Here is a 24,422-nt window from a genome sequence, read left to right on the forward strand (position 1 = left end):
TAAATGGTGTAATTTTGTTGATTTATTTGCAGTAAAATAAATGCAAAATACAACCATTTAACCATGTATATTCCTCCTCTAAGCCATTAAAAAAAAAAAAAAAAAAAGTCCCTCCCCGGTGCTTAAAAAAATATTTGACATGCCTCCCCTTTTTGCACTACCCCTTCCCCCCTCACAAGTAACGAACAGTCCCTAATCATTGCAATCAGTTTCCAAGAAAAAAATGTCAAACATTCTCTGGCTTTTCTTTCTTCTTTGGAATCTAGACTGTTTATACTTGGACAAAACATGTCAGTTGAATCACCGTGGGCTCAGGAAAAATACTGCAAGGGGCATTTTAGCTATTTTCTGATATTTTATAGACCAAACGAATAATGGTTTCATTGCAAAGCAGTCTTCCTTTGACTATTGTACAGTTCAGTAATAAATAATTAGCCAGTAAAAATGCGATGTCTGTTAATGTTTTTGAGAAATAAAATGTGTGGTAGGGAAGCAGTTAGTCTGTATGGTAGTGTGAGCGCAGTTCACCAATCATGCATCCTCTGCATCGTCAAGCCGGAGCAGGGGGCTCCATCATCGTAAGAGCAGGGGGGCTTGGCCGTTGTTGTGAATGAGGGCCAGCATGACGTCAGGAAGCCAATGTCAACAATGCAGCTCCTAGAGGAGAAAAGGCGTTTCATCCTAACACACACACACACACAGGAGACCCATCTACCACACACCGACTGATGCCTACGGTCCATTAGAAGCAGCGGTTTCTGTCTGTCCGAGGACTGCGGAAATAAACAACAACAACAACAACAACAACAATGTGGACTCACTCTTATTTCTGAGGGACTGAACGCAGACGAGCAGGAAAAACGGGTAAGTCGGTCCCAGCGTTACACAGATAATAAGCAACCATCGGGCTTTACTACGCTTGAATAAAGCAGACTACGGGAGCCCCTTGGCAGCCGTGGATTTGCTTCTATTAATCTGTCTGCTCCTAGTGGCTTTCCTCACTTGTTTGTGTTGTAGTCTCACTGTTGTTGTGTTCAGCGGGGTTGATTCAACCACAATGTGTGTTACTCCTGATTCCTGAGGTGTGTGTGTATGTGTGTGTGTGTGTGTGTGTGTGTGTGTGTGTGTGTGTGTGTCTGTCCTACCTGATGTGGCTTTGACACCGTGGTGGTGTTCAGGCAGGTTAGCAGGGATGCTGTGTTTAAGCTAGGTGTTGTTTAAATGTGTTTCCCTCAAAAACGTGTTTCTCCCCGCTTACGTCGGGAGAATACGAAGTGCTTTGTGGACTGTTGAGTTAAGTTTGTTGCCAGCGACTTTTTAAAAAACAGTTCACTCTGTTTTAAAGAATGAATATTGATAGTAGCTGACTTTAAGTGTGGTTATGTTGCCTTGTGTCAGTGAACGACCAGCCGTGTTTGTGGTGTCATTGTGACAGACCACACGCGTCTGTTACATTTACAAGGAAGTTGTCGGTCTCTACAGTAGCCTGCTTGTCTTTTTCTTTTTTTTTTTTTAAGGCTAACCACATCCCACTTCTATAATAAATAGTATAACACATATGGATGGGGGACTAAACGCGGGGCACATGTTTTGCACGGGAGACAAATGCCACAACCGGGGCTGGCGCTCCTGTCACGCTGGGGGAGGAAGGGGCTGCAGAGGGACAAAGGAGCCAGCCTCCCACCCCCTTATTCCCGCCCTCAGCCGCTCAGCAGCCGCTTCAGTAAACACCCACCTCGGAATAAAGCAATTCCTGTATGGACTATATCCTGACGTGTCTTCTCTCATGTAACTGTCTGTGTCAGAATGAACTGTGCTACTACCGTCACCTAAATGACAATTCATCACCTTAAATGCCTAAAATAGGAATTACCGAGGTCTTCTTCTTACTGTAGCCTACATAAAAATATTGATATTCAATTAACACCCATGCGTTCAGTCAATGCTTCTCATAATATAGTGTGACTCGGCTGTTTGTATGACTTCTTATAAACATGCCCTTATTGAGAACAGATTAGCTCTTTGTTATCCTTCCTACAAAGACACTCTCTTCCCTCTTCCATCTTCTCTGCTAATGGGAAACAGCAACATCAGAGTTACACACAGTTCATCTGAATGGAGCAGATAAGAGGTGACCGAGGCCTATGAAATATTTACTACCACCACTTCCAGACAGTTATTGTGAGCAAAGACTATGGATATAGCTCTCTTGCTTTGCTGTTAATATTTCCTTCTCATTATCCCAGAGTAACAACAGAAAGAGAGAGAAAGAGAGTGTTTACTGTAAAGACAGAATTATTAAAGGGGCGCTTGAATGATTTTACACATTAAGGTCAGTTTAATTCTTACTCAGTATGTTTACATGACAATAGAGACAATTAATGTATTGTGATAGTCCAACTAAAACCGGACTTTTAAAATACAAGCATGTTAGGCCGACTGAAATTGCGCCAAATCGAATTTCTCAAAATCGGACTAACATGCCCAGATAATGCAATCGGGAGTTGAATTACTCCTGTTTGTTTGTAGTCAGTTGGACCCAAACTGGCCTAGGCGCTCTGCACATGCTCCAGTTTCTGGCCTGGGCTTTGACCCGGAAATCGTATAGCAGTAAATGCGTAACAGAAGAAGAAGCTGGTAACAACACCGCGGAATCAACATCTAGAGCCATGCATTTTTGGACAGATGAGGAGACGTATTGGTTCATCCTGTGTCAGCTCAAAGATTTAAATATGTAACAGCAAACAAAAAATGAAATGTACAGAGCTGTAAAGTTTTCCATCATGGTACCATTTTCGGCTCGCTAACCGATTGTTTGGTTTGTGTCAACTGGACAAAGGTCCAGTAGTAACATGCTGAAAGGGGACATAGCGCCACCTATTGTAGCAGAGTTGGACATACTTCAGTTAATAAATGGATTCTTCTCCCATGCTTGTATACTGGGACAAGGACAGTAATCCAGTTAAATGGCCTAGCCGAGCTATAACAATAGCTCAACTTAACTGTGCATGTAAACGTACTGATTGAGGGTCGCTGCCCATCCTGTGAAAACAGCAAATGTCTTCTGTGGAGCTTTGTTAAGTCTGAGAAAATAACCCACATCATGTCATCAGGGTTACCTAAGCTTGAGAGTATGGTCAGTCAGAAGCAAATGCAGTTGAGTGACCTTTACCTTCCAAAGTGATAACTGTGCTGAATGTATGCAGAGCCTGACATGATGGACACGGAAAGCTAGCCTGCTAATAAATACCGCAAAATATGATGTGTACATTTTCCATTTTCTGTTGTTGCATGCCCTTTCCCTGACTCACTGCAAGCCAGGCAGCATCTCTCATGTGGGGTACTTTGTGTTTTTCATGGCCAATATCATACAGTATCAGCTGGTTTTTCATGGCAACAATCCATGTCTCGTCCACACACTTTATCAATATATTCTCATAGAACAGTTCCTGTGAGAGCATACGAAAAATGCATGCACAACAATTCATGTGATATCCTATGAATTAGCGCCCCACAAATGACGTTAATGTACAGTTGTGTAATGAATGTGAAGTTATGGAGGTTAGGTTGAGGCAATAAAAGTTACTGTGGTTCACCGCCCCAACCTGCCTCCCCACAAGACTGCTTGGGACTGCTTCTTTGTTTACTCCTGTCAGCGCATTGGTCATGTGATTGCAGCCTTTCACGAATTTGGATGCATTACTTTTCATAGGAAAACATACCAACAGTATGTGAGAACAGCCTGACTTTGTTGCTATTGGTTGAGGCTGCAACTTCATTGGTCAAAGTTCACCAAAGTTGAACTCCACACAATGTGAAGATGCAAATTTACTTTGCCACTGGAAGGGAATGTTTTATTCGCCCCACTGCTTGCATTAAATGGAAGTAATTGGGAGGCGAATATTTGCTGCTGTTAATTTCACTCACGTGACTGTACCCAGAGACAACAGATTCATCACAGAGAACCTGCAACAGACATTCACCTGGCAAAGAGGGTCCAACCCTTCCTTCCCAGGTCGGTAAACACCACCAGCGTTAGAGACGGAGACAGATGGAGCCTTCTGTCCATAGTCTTGTGCACATTTCCTGAAAGCTTGCGGATGTGGAGAAAATGGAGCAGTACCACTGGAGATCATGGAGGCAGTGTAGGGCAAGTGAGATATGACCATAGCAGACAATGAAGAAATTCAAATAATGGCAGAATGGAACAAATCAGTAGTATAGTGAAAAGAATTCCCCGTCTACATGTTGGGATCTAAGGTTATGGCTTCAAGACCAATGCTGCCTTTGTTTAAAGGTACAATATTACAACCTATTCTACTGTCTCCTTGTTTGTTGTTTTGTGACACTTGTTCCATCTATTGGCTGGATCTATACAAACATAAAAGACACAAGAAAGTATGAGGGCAGGGATGTTTACAATGTTTGAAATGGAAATGGATATCTATTTTCATACATAAAGGGATGATAAATGAGCCTCACAATGCACAGGGCACCCTTTAGCGTCTCAATGTGACGTAAAGCTCAAACACATTGTAAAACGAGATAAATGTTGTGAAACAGACGCGGATAGGTTTAGGAGAGGTTGATAAATGAGCCTCACAATGCACAGGGCACCCTTTAGCGTCTCAATGTGACGTAAAGCTCAAACACATTGTAAAACGAGATAAATGTTGTGAAACAGACGCGGATAGGTTTAGGAGAGGTTTTGAAAAAAAGAAAATGCTTTCGGTTTTTTTGGTTTCAAACAGGACACAAATTGTGATGTATTTTTGTGAGCTATTCCTGTTTGCCTCAGGAAGGATCAGAGAGCCACTGCAATGAAAAGGAACCATACTGAAGACTATGATCTATGCGTATAGATGTGCTATGTTTAAGAGGAATTTGTGGCCAGATGGTTGAAAGTGAAAAAATGTGGAGGAATTAGGGATCCTCCTCTGAGGACCATGAATAGCAAGTTTCATGGCCACTGGTCCATAGCTGTTAAGATCTCTTGCGCCGTACTGAAGTGTTGGATTCACAGGTGGACTGTGGTGTACAGAGGAAGATATAGAACTCAGGAAAAATGTCACTTGAAGAATTTATTAAGGTTCAAGTCAAAATTTTATTAAAAAAAAAAAATGGTGTTGTGTGCTTATATTTGGTGTTAGGTTGATTCAAATAAGGTGACTAGAGTAAGTTTTTAGAGTATGGATGCATGTATTGATGTGTTTGGTGTGGGTGGAGTGCCATTTTTGTCGTTCTGGGTGTTTGTGTGTGTGTGTTTCTGTGTGTATATATATAGTCTGTCTATGGATTAGCCTTGCTGAATGGAAGGACCGGCTGTGGTTTGCATCCTGTGAGGAGTGTGAAGTGTGTTTTCTGTGGTCTGTGCGGAGGCGTCCAGTCCTGAAAATAACTGCGTTCCATCTTCTGTGTCTCATGTATCACATGAAGAGTAATTCATTTATGAAATGAATCAAGTCTGGCCTATTGGTGAACTGAGACATTAATATGGGTGTAAATCACAAGTTTCATCATATCATATTATAGCCATTATTTTGACAGTGATTCAATATTTGCTGATATCCCAAAGTCTGTCATGATACAATTCTGATTTGATTCAGTTCAGGGGCCTGTGATCTAGATGAAACCATATCAGTGAATATCCTCATTGTCTTTTCTTGGCTGCTTGCCATCATCTGCCTTGTGCTAGGCTGCTAGCCCTGTTTGAGTGTTTAGGAAAGAGGTGTGCTTTGACAGAAATGGTGACACTGACATGCCATGGGAATTTCAAAATAAGGGCGTATCTTAACGATGATGATATCAATGTCTTCTCTTTGCATCTCCTTCTAAAGTAACACGGTATATGAGTTGACTTTGTCATCGTTGCTTTTTTCCAGCAGCTTTTTGGGTATGAAAAGTGGTTGTTTCTTACAGAGACATTGCTGCTTTTCCAGCAGCGATTGTGCCACCAAAACTGGGTATTTTAAGCCACAACATGATCTTTTCCCGACCTTAGCCATGTGGTTTTTGTGCCTAAACATATAATCAAAGCATTGTTGAAAATTTTCATTGTGAATTAGAAAATGGTCAGTGGACCACCTGGCACCCTATCTGTCCCGCAGGCTTTGAGTTGAGTATCACTGCCCTCGCCATTAAAGGATTAGAACCAGGGTGTTTAACAGGGAGTTTGGGACCCCTTGGGGGTCCCCAGAGTTACTGCAGGTGGGGCTGCCAAATTATTGTTTGATAATTTAAACACATGAACAAAGATAAATCAGCCTATTCATAAAAAACCCCAACAACAACAACAAATTTAAGCTACACAACAGATAGGCTAACTGTTACCCCTGAATCCTTGTGCAATCATGTAACTGTAACTTACATTTGTATATTTTGTATGAATTTTACCCGTCATGAACCTGCCTCACATTCCATGAAATTAGCTTTAGTTTTAAGCGTTTCCATGATGGATGGGATTTTAGAGAGGTATGAAGCATTCAGAAGATGTCAATGCACAACTCTGTGTAACAAAACAAAAGAGCCATATTAATGTTATTAATTACACCTGTGCTTGTCTTCCTGTCACAAGTCAAAATGTCTGCAGGGAAAATGGTCCTGTACAGAAAAAATGATATTAAGTTCTCTATTTTTTATAATGTCTAGTTTTTAAGTATAGTGTATATTTAATCATATTAATGTGATGTTCAATTTGATGCTGGGACTGCACTGATTTAAATTTCACCATCTGCTTATATCTGCACCCATGTACAACATGGGCACCCATGGACTGTACGTGTCAAGTGCTCCAGCTGCACAAGTGTGAAACACTATGCAGATTGTACAGATCTGCATGAGTATCTGCTGTCCACCCTGCTGTCTGTGTTTTGGAATACACTGAGGACTTGAAGGGATAGTTTGGATCTTTTGAAATGGGGTTGTATGAGGTACTTCTACAGTTAATGTATTACATATAGAAGGTATCAAGCGGCATCCCTCCAGTTTGGAGGTTGGGGTTGGAGTCTGACACGGCTGCATACAGGATAGCTGCTGGTCTACTGCTGCTTTGAACAGTTAGTTAGTTTATGTTATTGTGTGACTTTGGTGAAAACTAACCATTTTTACACCAGGTCACACAATAACACAAACAAATAACTGATCGATTCATTCTGATTTCAGTCCCACTCTCCCTATCTTTTCTCTTAAAGCACAGCTGTGGCACAGTCATGAACGAGGAAGCAGGAATGTGAGGAACGTAAAGAGGAGAATGTGGAGTATGCTTGGAGCTCATACCACTTTGACACCTTTGCACACCTGACCAGTCACTGTTTACAGCAGCCTTTAAGCAGTGACTGATAAATGAACCTTGTACAAAATGTCGTGGACTATTTGAAACTAAACATCTGAACGTGTTTGTAACCAACCTTTACAGTAAGTTGACAGCAATACAGAGCCTGTGTAAGAACAGGTGAAGATTTATAGACAAAGGTGTGCAGAGTGAAAATGACGTCATTGTTGGCAGAGCATATCTTCAGTCTAACAAAGAACCTTTGTTGAAAGTCTTCACCTTTTACTCTTCACATCTCTCCTGTCTAAATACCCCACATTTAGAAACAAAGGTCATTCATTAAAGTGGTGTTTTAAAGGGGTTAAACACAGCTAGTGCTCATTGTAACCATCTATTTTCTCCTCCACTACGTCATGTGAGGACATACTCCCTGAGGGGGATGGGTTTGTGTGTGTGTGTGCCTACTCACACGTCTCTACTATGTGTCAGTGTTTGCTGTATGGCTATATGCCTCCTATATGCACATTTGGTAGTGTGCATGAACACGTGCTCAGTCAGAACCAGTTAGTGGTGTTTCAGGATGCTCATCACCTTGAAATGGGCCTCTCACCCAGTGTGTGTCACACACACACACACACACACACACACACACACACACACACACACACACACACACACACGCCACAGCAGGCACATGAGGAAACATAGTGAAGTCATGTCTGGTGAAGCACAGGACAGAGCTGATTTTAGTGAAGTGTCTGTCAGGAGGCCTTACTGTACACTCTGCTGTTCCACATTCTTCTCTTTGCAGGGCAAACATAACAGCCTGGCACAGTGGCTCACTCCACTACTGAGTTATAATAAATGAGCAATGCTTAGTGAAAATATCATCTTCATTTAGGAGTTTTAAGAAGAAACAAAATGGTAACTGTTTATCAAGCACCTTTCTAGTCCTCTACTATACAAGGTGCCACCTGCTCAACAGTTAAATATTTACATGCACTTACACATGGGTGCACAGCCAATCTGAGGTTTAGCATCTTGCCCAAGATTACTTCCACGTGCAGGCTGGAGGAGCCAGGGATCGACCCGCCGATCTTCTAATAAGGGGCTGAACCACTCAACCTCCTGAGCCACAGCCACCCCAGACACTGTCACAAAAACAAAGCTGAGGCCTGTGTTAAAGTCAGCCCTGCCAACTCAAACACACAGTCCTGTAGTCATCCAGGATCCTTTACATGAATGAGAATGCTCTCACTCCCAACTTGTCAAATATCACTGCTTGGTTAGTGGACTCTGACATCTATATATGACGCGCTAGGTATTCTGGGTGCATCTGTTGTTGACATTCGCTTATTACGTGCATTGAATCTTTTCAAAATACAATTTCATTTTGAATTTCATCAACGTTGGTAATACACCTTGTACTTAAATTTATCTCCTTCAGCAATAGAAACAATTGGTTAGCTTTAGGGAACAAAAGCACATGGTTAGGTCTAGGGAACAAAAGCCCATGGTTAGGTTTAGGGAACAAAAGCATGTGGTTAAGTCTAGGGAACAAAAGCACATGGTAAGGTATAGGGAACAAAAGCCCATGGTTAGGTCTAGGGAACAAAAACCACATGGTTAGGTCTAGGGAACAAAAGCCCATGGTTAGGTTTAGGGAACAAAAGCATGTGGTTAAGTCTAGGGAACAAAAGCCCATGGTTAGGTCTAGGGAACAAAAGCCCATGGTTAGGTTTAGGGAACAAAAACCACATGGTTAGGTCTAGGGACAAAAGCCCATGGTTAGGTTTAGGGAACAAAAGCTTGTGGTTAGGTCTAGGGAACAAAAGCCCATGGTAAGGTCTAGGGAACAAAAGCCCACTGTTAGGTTTAGGGAACAAAAGCACATGGTTAGGTCTAGTGAACAAAAGCACATGGTTAGGTTTAGGGAACAAAGGCACATGGTTAGATTTAGGGAACAAATGCACGTGGTTAGGTTTAGGGAGCAAGAGCACATGGTTAGGTCTAGGGAACAAAAGCACATGGTTAGGTTTAGGGAACAAAAGCATGTGGTTAGGTTTAGAAAAATACATCATGGTTTGGCCCAACATTCATATGGAAAGCCAACACTGGGCTCCTGGGTGAAAGTCAAGGCTTTGTTGGACCCATCCACTACCTCTCCTGGACCCTATGGTGGCATAAATATCCCACAATGGATGCGTTAACATCTGGAGGTGGATACAATCCGACTGGTATTAGTTAGTTTGGTACAAGAGCCATATAGGCTACAAATAAATTACAATTTATTTGCAATTAATTATTTTTACATTAGAGTAAAATAAATCATGTATAGAAATCAAAAATTATGATGGATTGAGATGCATTGATTTTATCATTGAATTGTAGCCCTCTGAATTGTAATTAAATCAAATTGTGAGGTGCCTAGAGATTCCCACCCCTACTTTCCAGCTCCTTATATCAGGCCTACATTGTTACTGGTGGCCTTTCAAACTGATGCCCTCCGGCAGTGTTATAAACTGATGCCCATTTTTGCATCAGTGCCTGTCACTGAAAGCACTGACAATCTGGCAATATTTGACAACTTGAGAATGAGAACAGACTAACACTAGATACCTAAAAGGGAACAATCAACCTGAAGTACCAACAATTTCAAAATAGATCTAAAAATTGAAAAATCTGATATAAATAATTATATTGAGGCTAAAGGAAAATGATCTAAATGTAAAATCAAAATGCTTAAATGGAAAAGCTTTAGTAGAAAACTGTAAAGAGTTAAGCTGTCCTCAATGAAAGTCCACTTTTTCTGCAGACTTTCACAATAAGAGCCCACAAGGGAAGGAAGTGACTGCCTTCTGAGCCTCTGGAAGTCTTTTAATGTGAAATAGATTTGCAGCACATGTTGATTTATCGACAGTTACTTTACAGCAATCGAACAATAAATTATCAAATTGAATAATAATGGCTAAAAACTATTTCAGAAAAGATGAGAGAAAGAAGTGTTCTCAGCAGAGTGATATGTAGTTAGGATTAGCTCTAAATGAGATTCTGCTCGAATTTCTGGAAATGAACATTATACTGAACTGATTAACTCATATCACAGTGGTGCCTGGACAGTGTGACGTGTGTGGTTGTGCTGCTGCCGTGGTCCTGCCAGATGCCTCCTGCTGCTGCTGCCATCATTAGTCATTAGTCATACTTCTACTGTTATTATACACATATGACTATTGTCACACTTGTATACTGCCAGATATTAATACATACTTTCAACATATTGTACCACAGTAGCCAGAACTATAACTATAATATTATTACTTTCAATAATGTTGTTGTAAGCTACTGTCATTACCTGCATCTCTCTCTCTCTCTCTCTCTCTCTGTCTCATTGTGTCATATGGATTACTGTTAATTTATCATGCTGATCTGTTCTGTACGACATCTATTGCACGTCTGTCCGTCCTGGAAGAGGGATCCCTCCTCAGTTGCTCTTCCTGAGGTTTCTACTGTTTTTTTCCCCGTTAAAGGGTTTTTTGGGGAGTTTTTCCTTATCCGCTGCGAGGGTCATAAGGACAGAGGGATGTTGTATGCTGTAAAGCCCTGTGAGGCAAATTGTGATTTGTGATATTGGGCTTTATAAATAAAATTGAATTGAATTGAATTGAATTAAGACAACAGGTAAACATGAAGGACAGTTTACGCCTGCATTAACCAGGTAACAGGGACATGGGGAACAAGAACATGAGTTGTCTTTGATGCAAAGTGACAGTTTAGCACAAAGGCACTGGGTGACTGACCCTGGTTCAGTGTGTAGTGCGGAGACTCTTTCAACTCTGTCATGCCTTACAATGGCCACAAGGGAGCAGATGGACTAACCCTGACTGAGTGAGTGAATGAAGTGATGTCTCCATTGCAAGCTTCACGTTACATCAAACATCACAGCAGTCCGTGTATGAACGCAGCATGAAAAACAAGAAATCTATTGGATGCAGTATGAACATCATCATCCTGCAAACACCACTATTTATAAGACTACATCTCCATGGCAGCATGTGGTGTTTGCTTCAGTGTGATGAAGACTGCTTGTGGAGGTTTTCTCCTCTTCCCTGCTGCTGTCTGTCTGAGAGACTGTTTGTGTAAAACCGATACATAATTCACACTCACAGCACTGTGTGTGTGTGTGTGAGTGTGTGTGTGTGTGTGTGTACATGGTGCAGGTGCAGGTGAGAGGAACTGATCAAGGGCAGCCTGACCGTGTGTGTATGTGTGTGTGTGTGTGAAGGTGATGAGTACAGACTGTCCCAGGAGGCGTAGCACAGCTCGAGGGCAGACAGAGGAAACTAGACTCAGAATGTCTGATGGATCTCTTTCTGTATCTCTGTATCTCTTTTTCTTCCCTTCTTATTGTCCATACCTCCCTCTCTCTCTCTCTCTGTCTCCTTAAATTCTGTCTACTCTGTACACTCACTCTCTCAACACGTCTATTTTTATCACCTTTGCCTCAGCAGTCTGTCATGCTGGAGGATGGGTGCGTGTAGTTGGTGTGAAGCAGGGCTTTTTGTCTCGTCCTCTCTCCACTTGTCTTTAGTGCTATTTGTTAATCACCCAAGGCTGTGATCACTTTTAAATTTATCAGTTCAGTTGTGAATTAATAACTTACTCCAAATGTTCTGCACACCAAACACACAGTGTTGTTTTGAAACTACATTTCTGTGTAGCAGTATTGATAGTTACACTGCTTGTTGTTTTAAGAATAATTTAAATGTTTTGTGCTGTGTCTCTCTTCTCTGGGTTGGATAAAATAAAGAATATTAATATGTCACATATGTCCAATTAAAATGGGAAAGGAAATATAAAATATCCATAAATGATTTTCTCTGAATATATGAGAATGTCTCGTGAGTTGTGATTTTTAAGCATAGAGGGGAGCTAAATGCGAGCATTGGTATGCTAACATGTTCACAATGGCAATGCTAACATATTGATTTTTAGTAGGTAAAACCATGTTCACCATTTTAGTTAGTGCATTAGCATGCTAGCATCTTTTAATTAGCACTAAATACAACATCTCGTTCTTATTCCCAGGCCCATCAAATACAGACGCTTTGTCAAGCCCCTCGGCATCTCATAGCGATGCACAGGGCACCCTTTGGTGCAGGGGTCTTCAATGGTTTCCAGGCCAAGGACCCTAAGCTTTAACAGAGGTGGAGCAGGGCCCCCCTACAACATGAAACTGAGTTGCAATTGAGATGATTCCCTGAATATGTTTTGGTCTTCTCTTGTTTTTGCTTGCCTGTAGGTTTTTATCTCAGCAGCAGTTGTAGCCTTACCCTCTGCACTTTCACCAGTGGTTTCTGAGTGGACAGTATGTCAGAATCTCTTGCTCGAAAAGTTAAAACAATCCATTGTGGCTCACAAGAATGTCTACACTCTTGGAATACAGCTAATTGATCAATATGTTTTAATAGTAAATGTCAGGTTACTAGTTCACCATGCTGTATTGATAAGTGTGGCACAGTGAATTAATGCTAGCTAGCACTGATGACAGTAAGCCTATCATTAACGTTGTGTACTGTAAATGAAATAGCTTTTTTTTTTTTAAATGAACACGCTGATTTGTCTTTGCTAATAATGAGTTTGATTCATGTTAATGTGTATTTTCAAACACATTCAAAACCTTAATTTTTGGGGGATTTGATTTGTACAATTCAATTAGGCTGGGAAAATATAACCTTGTAATGGGCCAACCTCTCAGTGATTTCATTTTTTATTTTTTTTGAAGAGCATACATAATGGATATGAGAGGGAAGATCTGATGGAGCTGACGTCTCTTAGAGTTGACAAAAAAGTTGTAGTTTCAACTTTCAACAACATTCAACTTAAGCATTTGGATGTTAACCTGCTCGGAATGATGGCTGCTGCTGCTGCTAGCTGTGCTAGCAACACACAGCCCAAATTTACATTGTTCACCCGGTGACACTGTGATGCCGCCCGGTCTGAGAAGATTACACAGCTCATCATGACAAACCTTGTAAACCTTGCTGAAGAATAAAGCTTCAGGAAGTTAATGGAATATGTTGAGCCTGAATGTTCATGTTCACATTCATAACATATGGCGCAAAGTGTCTCGAACTTCAGCAGCATTTAAAATGAGACATGGTTGTTAAAGGTTGTTATTAAAGACTTCAAAGGGCTCTTAATGCACACAATATGTTTTGGGGACAATGTTTCAAATACGTAACAATAAATTGTGCTAAATTTTGACTGTTTTCTGAGTGTTTTCCTCTTTTTAGACTAGTAGACTAGTCTTAATTAAAATTTGTTAAGTAGACAGGGAAATTCGTTGCCAGAAACATCCCTAGTCCTATTATGGCTGAGACACAGCCAATAGCAATATTATTTAAAAAATGTATCAAAAACTAGAATGCTGACCAGTTTGTTTTTAAGTTTGTCTGTTTCAATAGACACTGTTTTAGTTTGGTTTAGGTCATATTTAACTGACAGTTTTTTGTCAGCCTGGTTACTCGTGTCAGAAACTCATAGCATTAAATGTGGTGTTCCTCAAGGAGGCATTCTTGGACCATTTTTTTCATTATATGCTTCCACTTGGAAACATTATTAACCATCACCAAATGAATTAACATTTTTTATGCTGATGACACACAATTATACATCTCTGTCCCACCAAATGCCCCTAATGCACTGGATGCTCTCATGGCCTCTCTCACTGATATTAATGTATGGATGGGTAAAAACTTTTTAAAGCTAAATGAAGACAAAACTGAGATTCTTTTAATCGGACAAATGCAGCAAGAGTCAAACTTAAAAACCTAGTAAAACCTTATCAAGTGATTTTAGATGCTGATTTAAATTTTAATTCTCATTTTAACAGGGTCATTAAAACACCCCTTTATAATCTTTGGAACATCGCTAAGGTCAGACCTTTTTTAACCCAGAAAGATGCCAAAACACTCCCTTTTCACCACACTACCCAAAAAATAAATATGAAAACTACAGCTAGTCCAGAATGCTGCAGCCAGAGTGTTGACCAAAACAAGGAAAATGGATCACATTACCCCACTGCTAAAGTCACTACACTGGCTCCCTGTATCTTCCAGAATTGATTTTAAAATTCTTTTACTTGTTTATAAAACTTTAAATGACCTTGCCCCGACATACATCCTTCACTGCTAACTTTTAAATGTTCCTCATGTGTCCCATAATAGTACTGTTGAGAGCGCTTTCTGTTTTTACGCCCCTAAACTGTGGACTTCGTTACCTCTTGCTATTAGAATGGCGAGCTCTCTCTGTATTTGTAAATGTAAATTAAAGACCTACCTTTTTAATCTGGCTTTTAATGTGGAGTACCATTACAGTCTTGATTTTTAAGTTTTAACCACTGATTTTTACCTACTTATTTATCCTGTTCATTTTTATTCTATTTTATTCATTTATGTACTCTCTTTTTATTCTGTGGAGTTTTAATCATATTTTTGTTAGTTTGTTCTGGTTTGGTTGGTTTGCTTTTTTTTAAATATTTTATTGTCTTGTGTCTGTGTCAATTTAGTTTTGCTTTGTGAAGCACTTTAGGCTGCTTATTTGTAGGAAAGGTGATATAAATAAAGTTGAGTTGAGCTGAATACTTGAGCACCATTCCCACTTTTTTGGAAACCGAGAAGTGAGACAGGAGTCCTTGGGATATAGCTAACCCCGTTTATAAGGGAATAAACTATGTTTTTGTATAAAACACATTCTTAAAGGACCAACATTTTCATAAAAAGTATATTTTAAAACAAAGATGAATATAACTACGTTTTGATACCAATGATATCAGTACATACTGTTAGCTCAGAGTTTGAAGGCTTTTAACACACTTTTAATTGTTTGAAGTTGTGAATTTCTGTATGGGACAGAATAATCATATCATATTATAAATATATCATATATAAAAATCCTATCTTTTTTTTCATACATAAATTCTTTAAAATGAATGTTTCACCCCAGAAATTAAGTTACTGTGTTGATAAGTTATAATTAATTTTTTTTTTTTTTCTGGTAGGACATGAGAATGGGTGTCATATTTCAAAGAGAAAGTGAAGTGGCATTCGTATTCGTGGCATTAAGAGCAATCTATTTGTTACAACTTTAGATTTTGGTGTAGCAGAAATATGTTAATCAATTTTCTTAATCTATTAATCCCACACATTTCACCAGATTCATTGACCAGCTATGGAACCATGGGAAACAGTGCCTTAGCAGGGTTTCCACATAAGGGTCAAGATCGACTTGATATGAATTACCTCATAAAGGGCTGTGAACAAGGTCAGTAATCAAAAACCGTCAGAGTGGACTGTTCTTGAATGAGTCTGACTTGTCTTTGTTAAAAAACAAAACAACACATTTTAATTTTGCCTCAATCAATGGGAGAATTCCTTGACATACATAATGGATTCTACAGCTAGCACTCGATGAAATGTTTTAGTCATGGCTTACATTCCAGTGGCCATACATGAATACCACTTCTGCTGCCCTCACACAAAAATTGGAACATTTGGCCTCGCTCATTGTCTCATTTGTTGGTGAACCAATGTGCGGCAACATATTCCAGAGCATTTCTTCTGATTTGAAATTGACTTGGCCTACACATTGAAAAGAATACACAGCTGCATTTTTTGTACTACTGCGCATTAAATATTTCATGGATCCATCTGTTCACACCTTGCAACAATGAAGAGTGTTACCAGCAGCAAATTTGTCATGGCAGAAAACCATTTTCTAATCCCAGTGCGAGAGATGGCGTTCCTGACATTAAAGTGCTTCATCCTGCGCCAAGCCGTTGCCATGTATTTGTGTCTTGGAACAGATTTGAGCACCCATTGTTTGGACTTCTGAGAGACACACTGAGAATTATTGATGAGGAGACAATCTGTCCATGAGAACAATGTTTGTATCCTCACAGTGTGGAGGATGTTACTGTAATGAGATGATGATATGTGGAATTGTAACAGTATACCAGCATTTAACCAAAAATCCAAACCAAATTACCAACAAAACAGAGACATGGCTCTTCACCACTCTCAGCTCTCAGTGCCCAGGGCATTGTTGGCATTTCTGGTTTATCTGGTGCATAACCTTGCCACAGATCTGGCAACCCATCTGGCATGGCTGGCGGTGATTGGTGTAGACAGGGGGGCAGATGGTGAGATGATGGTCAGCTGTTTTGGGCACTGCTTAAATCCACATATGCCATGAAGGGGTTACTGAGCTAAAACTAAATCTGTTGTTTAGCTTACAGAATGTCTCAGGGTCAGAGTGTCTGAGAGACACAGCTGATGAAGAAAGAGAATAAAATAGAGTCAGTTTTAGAATTCTTTAGTTGTAATGTCTAAAACCTTCTATGGTGTTCAGTCTTCTTATAGCAGACATGTTAGAACTAACTGAGGGCATGGACTCAAATCTGTTGATGAACTGTGGCATTTAACTTGTGATGGTGACATTACATTAAAAGTAGAGAGCTTTTCACCACCATCAGAGAAAAAAAGCCCACTGCTTTTTAGGTCTGTAAGAATTTGTGTATCCGTGCAGAACAATACAGTCACTCTCAGAAGATCACAGCAGGGGTGCACAGTTTGTTGCACTCAGCTGCACACACAATACACAGAAGTAGATTGACGCACATAATGTGGAGCTAGAGTTCACAAGCTTAAGTTCTGCCCAGAAACCTTTAGCTGTACACTGTTAGCATCATCATTTGCTGAGCTTAGCACAACAATAGGAATGGTGTGCAAGTCAGACAGTCACACAGCGAGCACAAATGAAGCACTGGAGCTGGAAGACCTGCCTGCAGGTTCCCCGTCAGCTACAACAGCAATGCAGAGAGAGAAGTGTATAAAGACCCTTTCCCACTTTACAAAGAAACACCTGCTAACATCTGGTTTTCGTATGTAATGGGAAAGGTTACAACCGGCATTCACATCTGGGTCAAATGGCTCTGTAGTAGTAGTCAGCTCTGGTTCCAGTCGTCAGTGATGGAAATACAAAAGTGGATGAATAACTTAAAGCTATAGTTGGTAATCCTGTTCAGAAACACTTCTTGTTATACTGGGTAAAATGGTCCTTCCATCCTGAGAGTAGTCAATACATAATGTGATCAGAAAAAAGAACGAAAAAAATCCGATCTCTGTGGCAGCTGCAGGCCTGTAAAAAGCAGAGATGCAATACGCACTACCACAGAAAAACACATCTTCGCCCAAGCAGAACGCAAACATTGTTCCAAATTAGTCTGCACCAATTTTGAAAAGAGAGACTGAATAATTTAGATATATATGTAAAAAGAAACACACTGGTAATGCCTTCACAGGCCTCCGTGCTACTTTCCACTGTTTACTAACCTTTTTTTCTGGACTGTCCGTGATGTACAACATGACACACCAGAAAAAAATACACAGAAAGGCATACTTGTCTACTGGCAAAGGGAAAGGAATCTTTAGCCTCAGGTTTTTAGACTTTCCCGTTTTTAAATAACCTGTATACACATGCTAATTTTGAAGGAAAAAGGGGTACAAGACAAGGACCATGTTTTAGCATTGCTCCATCTTTAGTTTCTACGAAGGAAACGCATCTAACATGCTAATGCACCTTCAATGGCGTCCCCCGGACATGCCAATAAATTGGAAAAGGAATCAACAAACTAGAAACTTTATGTCTTAGTTGCTTTCAAGCAGCCTTTAGACACGAAGCTGAATGGAATTAAATAATTACTGGAGCAATTTACATTGGCTAGGGATGTCAACGGTTAATTGGTTTACTGCCTAAAATATTCTTGACCAGTTATTTATGTTGGTCTATAGGTTATTTTTGCTTGTCTAGTGTCTAGGTCTAGTGGTTGCACCTCACTGTGTAGTGGGAGCTAGCTACCAGCACCAATCATTCAGTGACAGTGACAGTAACAGTGCCTTGACTCAGCAGTGTTGCTGTGGAAACATTGTGTCCACCCTCAGGTCTTCCCGCAGGTCTCAATTTTGAGCCGCAACCCCCTTTAGCATTGTAAGCTAGGCTGTTGTTATCACTGTTGGCTCTGTTAGTACCATTTGCAGTGTCAGCAGAGCTTAGTGTTACTAACATACATTAGTTAAAAATGTTAAAACGGTTTTGGTGGTTCAAATGAAGCCACTTACTCACCGGGGTGACATGGAGGGAAGCCACAATGTCGTCCCAGTGGCGGTAGCAATGGTAATCACGAATGAGCAGTGCTGCTAGCCAGCTTCACCCAACGCGGGTGGTGTGCAGTGCAGATGTGGATTAAGAGACTTGGATACATACAGCATTAGAGGCAGGACCCTGTTTATTCCTATGGAAGTTGCTCATTGCTGCATAAAGCCAGAAAAGCTCTATTTCTGCAGTATAAAATCACCTGGATGATCGGCGCTGCTACTGCTGGCGGAGCTGCCTCTTTCCAGTTTAATGCTCCGCTTACTTGAATGGAGAAAAAAAAAGATTAAAATTTCACCACCTCTAAATGGATAGTGCTTGGAAATGTGGTGCTAAAGCTCACTGTGTCTGTGGAGTGCTGGACTAATAGAAAAGGCCTCTTGTATTTCATGTCTTTTTTTTTTTTTCTAAAAATTAACTGATTAGTTAACAGGTAATGTGTGTCAGGCTACCAAATAATATTAACTGAAACTGAGAGCCCTAACATTATCATATAGCCAAGGTGGAACTAATTAAAACACTACTCTAATGCACAAGTTTTACTTTTATTATTCTATTCAGTTAGCATTTTCAATTGCATATCATGAGAGCTCCTTTTAGTTTTATAGCCTGTTGTGACCTGTTTCCTTTTGGGAAAGTGTTGTTCAGTGTTGGTACAGCGTAACATAGAAGTGTTTGAAATGAGCCTTAAAATGTTCCATCAGTCCCAAGCAGGATTGTGTCCATTTTTAACACTTGCACAGCTGTCTGTTCAAAATAAATGAAAAGAAATGGACCCTTCTGCATTTGTTGTTTTTACTACTGTACTGAACTCATACCTAACCATGACTTCCAACCACAATACCAACTGTTTATCGTTACACCCCTACTGCTTTGTTTATAATATAATCCTGTTTTATAATATTGAGGTTGCTAAAGATGGGAGGTGGATTTTTAAACATCAGGTATATTGCATATAATTGGTGTCACTCTGCTTTGGAGACGTATCCTCTTCAGCTCACATGTTCTTATTCACATGCTTTGCTGGGATTTGCAGACTCTAACTCCAGTGACTGCCTGTCTTCTTCTTTTTCTTTTTTTTAAGTCATTTTTGTCTGATTACTCAGCAGCCTGAGTGTGTGATGTAATCCTTTGTTATCAAATGGTCAAATGGCTGCAGCAGCTCTGGGAGATAGAAAATCCTCCCAGTAGAGAGGCAGGAAGGAAGCTTGATGGAGCGCCAGCTCTAGTGAATGAGGTTTACTCTTAGAGAGCTTTCAGACCCATGCTTAAAGGCCAAGTCACAGTTTCAGCGTCCACGTGTCTGCAAAGGTCCGATTTGGTCCATGTGACGTAAATCTGGTCATCCACCTATGTCCGCGAGGGTCTGCAGAGCACATGGGAGAAGTTTTCCTTGTAGACTTTCTCCAAGAAAGCCCTTTCTGACAGAAATCTATTAATTTTATCCCAAACCATGAGTTTTTCCCGAACCATAACCAAGATATCCCTTTTTGGTAGAAAGCCCTCAAGGAACATTTCTCCAAACTGTGTCCACAGAGACTGTCTGTGTGCGAGTAAAGCCATCGAACCCTGGGCGACACTGTGAAGGGAGGGGACCATCCTGAAACTTCCAGCATTACTTCACCTCCATTTCTGCTACTCTGTAGTTGTGTAGGACTGATCCAGTGAGAACAGCAATGAGCTACATGTCAGTATTTGACAGTTTGTCATTGCTTACAATTAAGGCACACACACACACACACACAGATTGTAATGTGGCATCATGTGCTTTGAGGGGTTAACCAATCAAAATCATACATAATCTCTGGCTTTCTTTTGAACTCACAACCAATCAGCTACTACTCCCATCGTAGCAGAACCAGCTGCACACATTGAGTAATTTTATAGTCAGACTGATGAGGAACATTTCAACTTTCAACATTTATAATAGGAGCCAGCTCTGAACTTCTTCCTCTCAGGCTTACATCATTAATTTCATTTTCTGCCCCCTAAACACAATTACTCCAATTATTCGTGGAGTAGCTCCAGATTCAAATCTCATTTTGCAACCTTTACATTTTGAGTCTTCTCTTAAGGATGACTTGTGACTGTGAGGAAAGTGGGGAAAAGGGTAAAAGCAAAGCCATGCTGAGGACAGTCAGTAAGTTTACATGACATTAGAGAAAATTGATTTATTGTATTAGTCTCACTAAAAACAGTCTTTTAAAATACAGATAAGCATGTTGGTGCGACTGGAATTCTTCTTCTTCTTCTTCTTCTGCTTTCTGTTCTTAAAGTAGGACTGACATACCCAGATAATGCCATTGGAAGTCAAATTACAATTACTGCATATATACAGTCAATCAGACCCAAACTGACCCAGGCTCTGTGCATGCTCCACAGTTTACACTGGAAGTTGAATAACATTAAATGCACAGAAGAAGAAGCTGGTAACAACATGGCGAAATCTATGTCCAGAGCCATGCATTTTTGGATGGATGAGGAGACACAATTCATGCTGTGAAAAAACTTGGATGGGAGGGAAACCTGTTCAAAATAAGTGGCAGAATAGCTGGACACGCTTGATCATTTGGTCTATGACGTATCCATCGTAGTGGAGTCTGACATACTTTGGTCAATAAATCGATCCCCCTCCCATGCTTGTATACTAGGACAAGGACAGTAGTCCAATTAAATTGCCAAGTTGAGAAATAACTGGAACTGAGCAGAAAATGAAGTCAAGCTAGTTTGTTGTGGTTAAGCAGGTGTATCCCACTAGCTAGATCATTGCTACTATGTTGCACTGTGTTGATATGACGATTACTGCTGATAAATCGGAATGTCAACTTCGTGGAAGCATAGCACCCACCCTCTAGTTCCCCGTGGTTAATACCATTAGCTCCATCAGCACTGTTGCCATGGTTTAGCGCTGTTCATGGAGTCAGCACTGTTAGCTGCTAGCCGCTGCCTCAACCACCTTTATGTTGAGAAAAATTCATATGCTCTGAATTTCACTCAAAGCTATTTTACGGGTTGTACCAGTATGATCAAGTGTTTTAAATGTATATATTATTTATAATAATGATAATACTTACAGCGGTGTTCCTTATCAGTCCAGCAGCTTATGTTTTTGTATGTTCAACAAGCAATAGCCAGTAGGTGACAATGATACACCGTATAGGTGTTGTTATCATAATTACAGTGAATAAGGTGTGATCTAATCTTCTCAGTCTTCACTGAGAACCATTATGAAGATTGGCTGGGAACCAGACAACTCTGCTCTCGCAGATGCATCTGGTTCCCCCTTTCCTTCAGACACATTTACAGCAGCCTGAGATGTGCTGGGCCAATCACAACTGTTTACCTAACATAGACCGAGCCTCAGACGAAGACACGTGAAACTGTATTGAAGGTGCTATTGTATCAACACTGAACAAATTGGACAGTATATTTTGGCTAAAAGAAGAACAATCAACTGCACTTAAAGCTTTTCTTGAGAAGAATGATGTGTTCGCCGTTCTTCTGAATTATGCATTATCTTTTTTCCGTTGCATCATATCCTTCCCTTATGTGCTGTGATTAGCCCTCTATACTGGGCGGACCTGGTCAGCGTTTGCTCAACGCTACGTCACATGTTGATAACCAGTTGACAATACCCTTTGGGAATGAAAAATAAACTGAGATTTTCCAGACTAATTTGCATTTGCGATTTGGTCTGCTGTTGTCAGACCAAATCATTTATTTATTTTGTAATTTAATTTTCACATTTATGTTAAATATAAGTCACTGGTCTAATCCCCAAGTCCACTACAGTAATTTTACGAGGACATAGGTGCAGTAGAAGTGGTAGCAACAAAATGTTCAAATAAAAAACTCAACTAAATATAAGTCTCTCGGCAAATGTGTTTTTTTTAGTGACCAGTTGCTGTTTTTTCAGCGGCTTTTTGGCCGCCAAAGTCTCATCAATATATGGGAAACAATGAACTGCTGTGTTTCTGTCAGAATGTTGCCCCTAAAACTTGGATCTAAACCTTATCACAAGTAACCAACAGCAAGTTTTGATGTATCTGCTACATAATAACATGCAAATATAATGTATCCATGACGTTCAGAAATGTACAATGCCAACATTTAACCTGGGAATCGGGTTGGCATACTACATGCTACATTTTTGCTGAATCAGTACCAACTAGGGATGCGCAATAACATCAGCATGTCTTTGGTATCTGCCAATATTAGCTTTAAGATGAAATATCAGAATCAGCCAGCATGCTTTTTCTAAATTTTGCACAATGAATGAATATTACATACAGTGAAAAGCACTGTATTTCATGTCTCTATCTGCTGTTGGGCCACGACGATAAGAGTATGCATGCATGACATGATGTTAATTCCACTACAGAAGAGACTTGATGATCACTAAAATTGGGTGGAAAATAAAGTGGATATATATATATATTGATACTGGTATCAGCCAAATAAGTTGTCCTGTATTGGCATATTGGATATGGGCTAAAAATCCACTATCGTGCATGCCTGTTATGAAATATAGTGGGCTTTTCTGAATATAATCAAAGTCATGACCATGACCGGAGTGTATAGAGACCAAGTCAAGACCAAGACCCGACCAGCAGGAGTCCCACAATGCATGACACACTTATAATAAAATGTGGAACATGCAATCCCTAGGCAATACTCAAATCAGTCTGAAAGATCCACATTCACATAAAAAATATTCACAGAAAACAAATGAAGATTCCTCTTTTTGCACAAGCAGTTTAGTGATATCCCTGTAGCTGTGGTCTTGACCAGTCTTAAAATTAAAGCCTGCGTCCTTTTTGTCAAAGTCCAAGACAAGACTGAGTAAAAATCCGCTCAATTCTGGGACAAGACTGAGACCTTGAGACCAAGACTGTCTTCAGTACTACAACACTGAGAGAGAGTAAGCATTTTAGTATTGGACAAATGAAATCTTTGCACTGATGATGGCACTAGTTAAAAGGTTTAGGGATCATAAAAGTGATTGAATTCATTCTGAGGGAGCAGAACCACAAGCTGTTTATGGCTGAGACACTGCAGAGACCACCAACAAAAAAAGCATCAGCCCAAACTGGCAACTCAGAGCCACCTTGGAAAATTGCCCTCTGATCAGCAGTTGTAAGAAGCAGTATGGGGACGAGACTCCCACCTCCCTCGCAAATTAATATTAGTGCAACATTTTTCATGTGTACTCAAATTATCTGATGGCAAACAGTGCACCTGCTGGTTAGCTGTTTGAGTGTCTCCTGGCCTTAGCAGGACTATTGAAGCAGTTTGTGGGCTGATGTAACAGTGCCAATGAAGCTGCAAAGGCTGCTTGATGTTGCGGAGGTTCCACCTGTCGAGACAGATTAACGTGCTCTCACATTCATCTCCATGTCGGCTGCTGAGGGAAGACGTGGCTCTGGCTTTGATGTGATGCAATTAGGGTTTGTGTGCTATGAAGGATTACAGCAGTGGAGGTGATAAACAAGCACTCTGTCATGCTTTGCTACCACGTGGCTAGCTTTAAGGTAGTGCTCAGACCCAACACAGCACTACAGCAAAACAATGCAAGGGGCTGTGTTGGTGTGGGTGTTTGTTATAGGCTACTAGTGAGGAGATGAAATATGTAATTTTTCCACTTTGATGGAGTTTTGAACACCCAGTGATTGTTTATATTCCCTTCGTGGCAACATCTAAGTGGTTGTTGGACCCATCTACCACCCCTCCTGCCCACCCTACTTAACTTTCGTTGTTGTCCCGCCGTGTATCCCCGACGCTGCCATAGCGACCAGCAGCATTTCATGCTGACATCATGCTAACATTTTTTTGTTGTTGGTGTCTGACGCTGGAAGTCACTGACCCAGCACTGGTTGGGCTTACTCACCAGAGTGACCTGGGGGAAGACAGAGTGTAAAATGTTTTCACAGGAATGGGTCAG

At 40.5% G+C, this 24,422-nt stretch overlaps 1 protein-coding gene across 1 annotated transcript in view; it reads left to right on the plus strand.

Annotated features, from left to right (window-relative positions):
- The first annotated feature begins 524 nt into the window (after positions 1-524).
- The window catches only part of bach2a (BTB and CNC homology 1, basic leucine zipper transcription factor 2a), an 84,872-nt gene continuing 60,974 nt past the window's right edge, over positions 525-24,422 (plus strand). Inside the window, exon 1 of the mRNA XM_049596251.1 lies at positions 525-864. The gene's annotated coding sequence lies outside the window, so the exon portion shown is untranslated. The remainder of the gene's footprint in view (positions 865-24,422) is intronic.

The sequence above is a fragment of the Epinephelus fuscoguttatus genome, linkage group LG14, assembly GCF_011397635.1.
Source record: "Epinephelus fuscoguttatus linkage group LG14, E.fuscoguttatus.final_Chr_v1".
NCBI lineage: Eukaryota > Metazoa > Chordata > Actinopteri > Perciformes > Serranidae > Epinephelus > Epinephelus fuscoguttatus.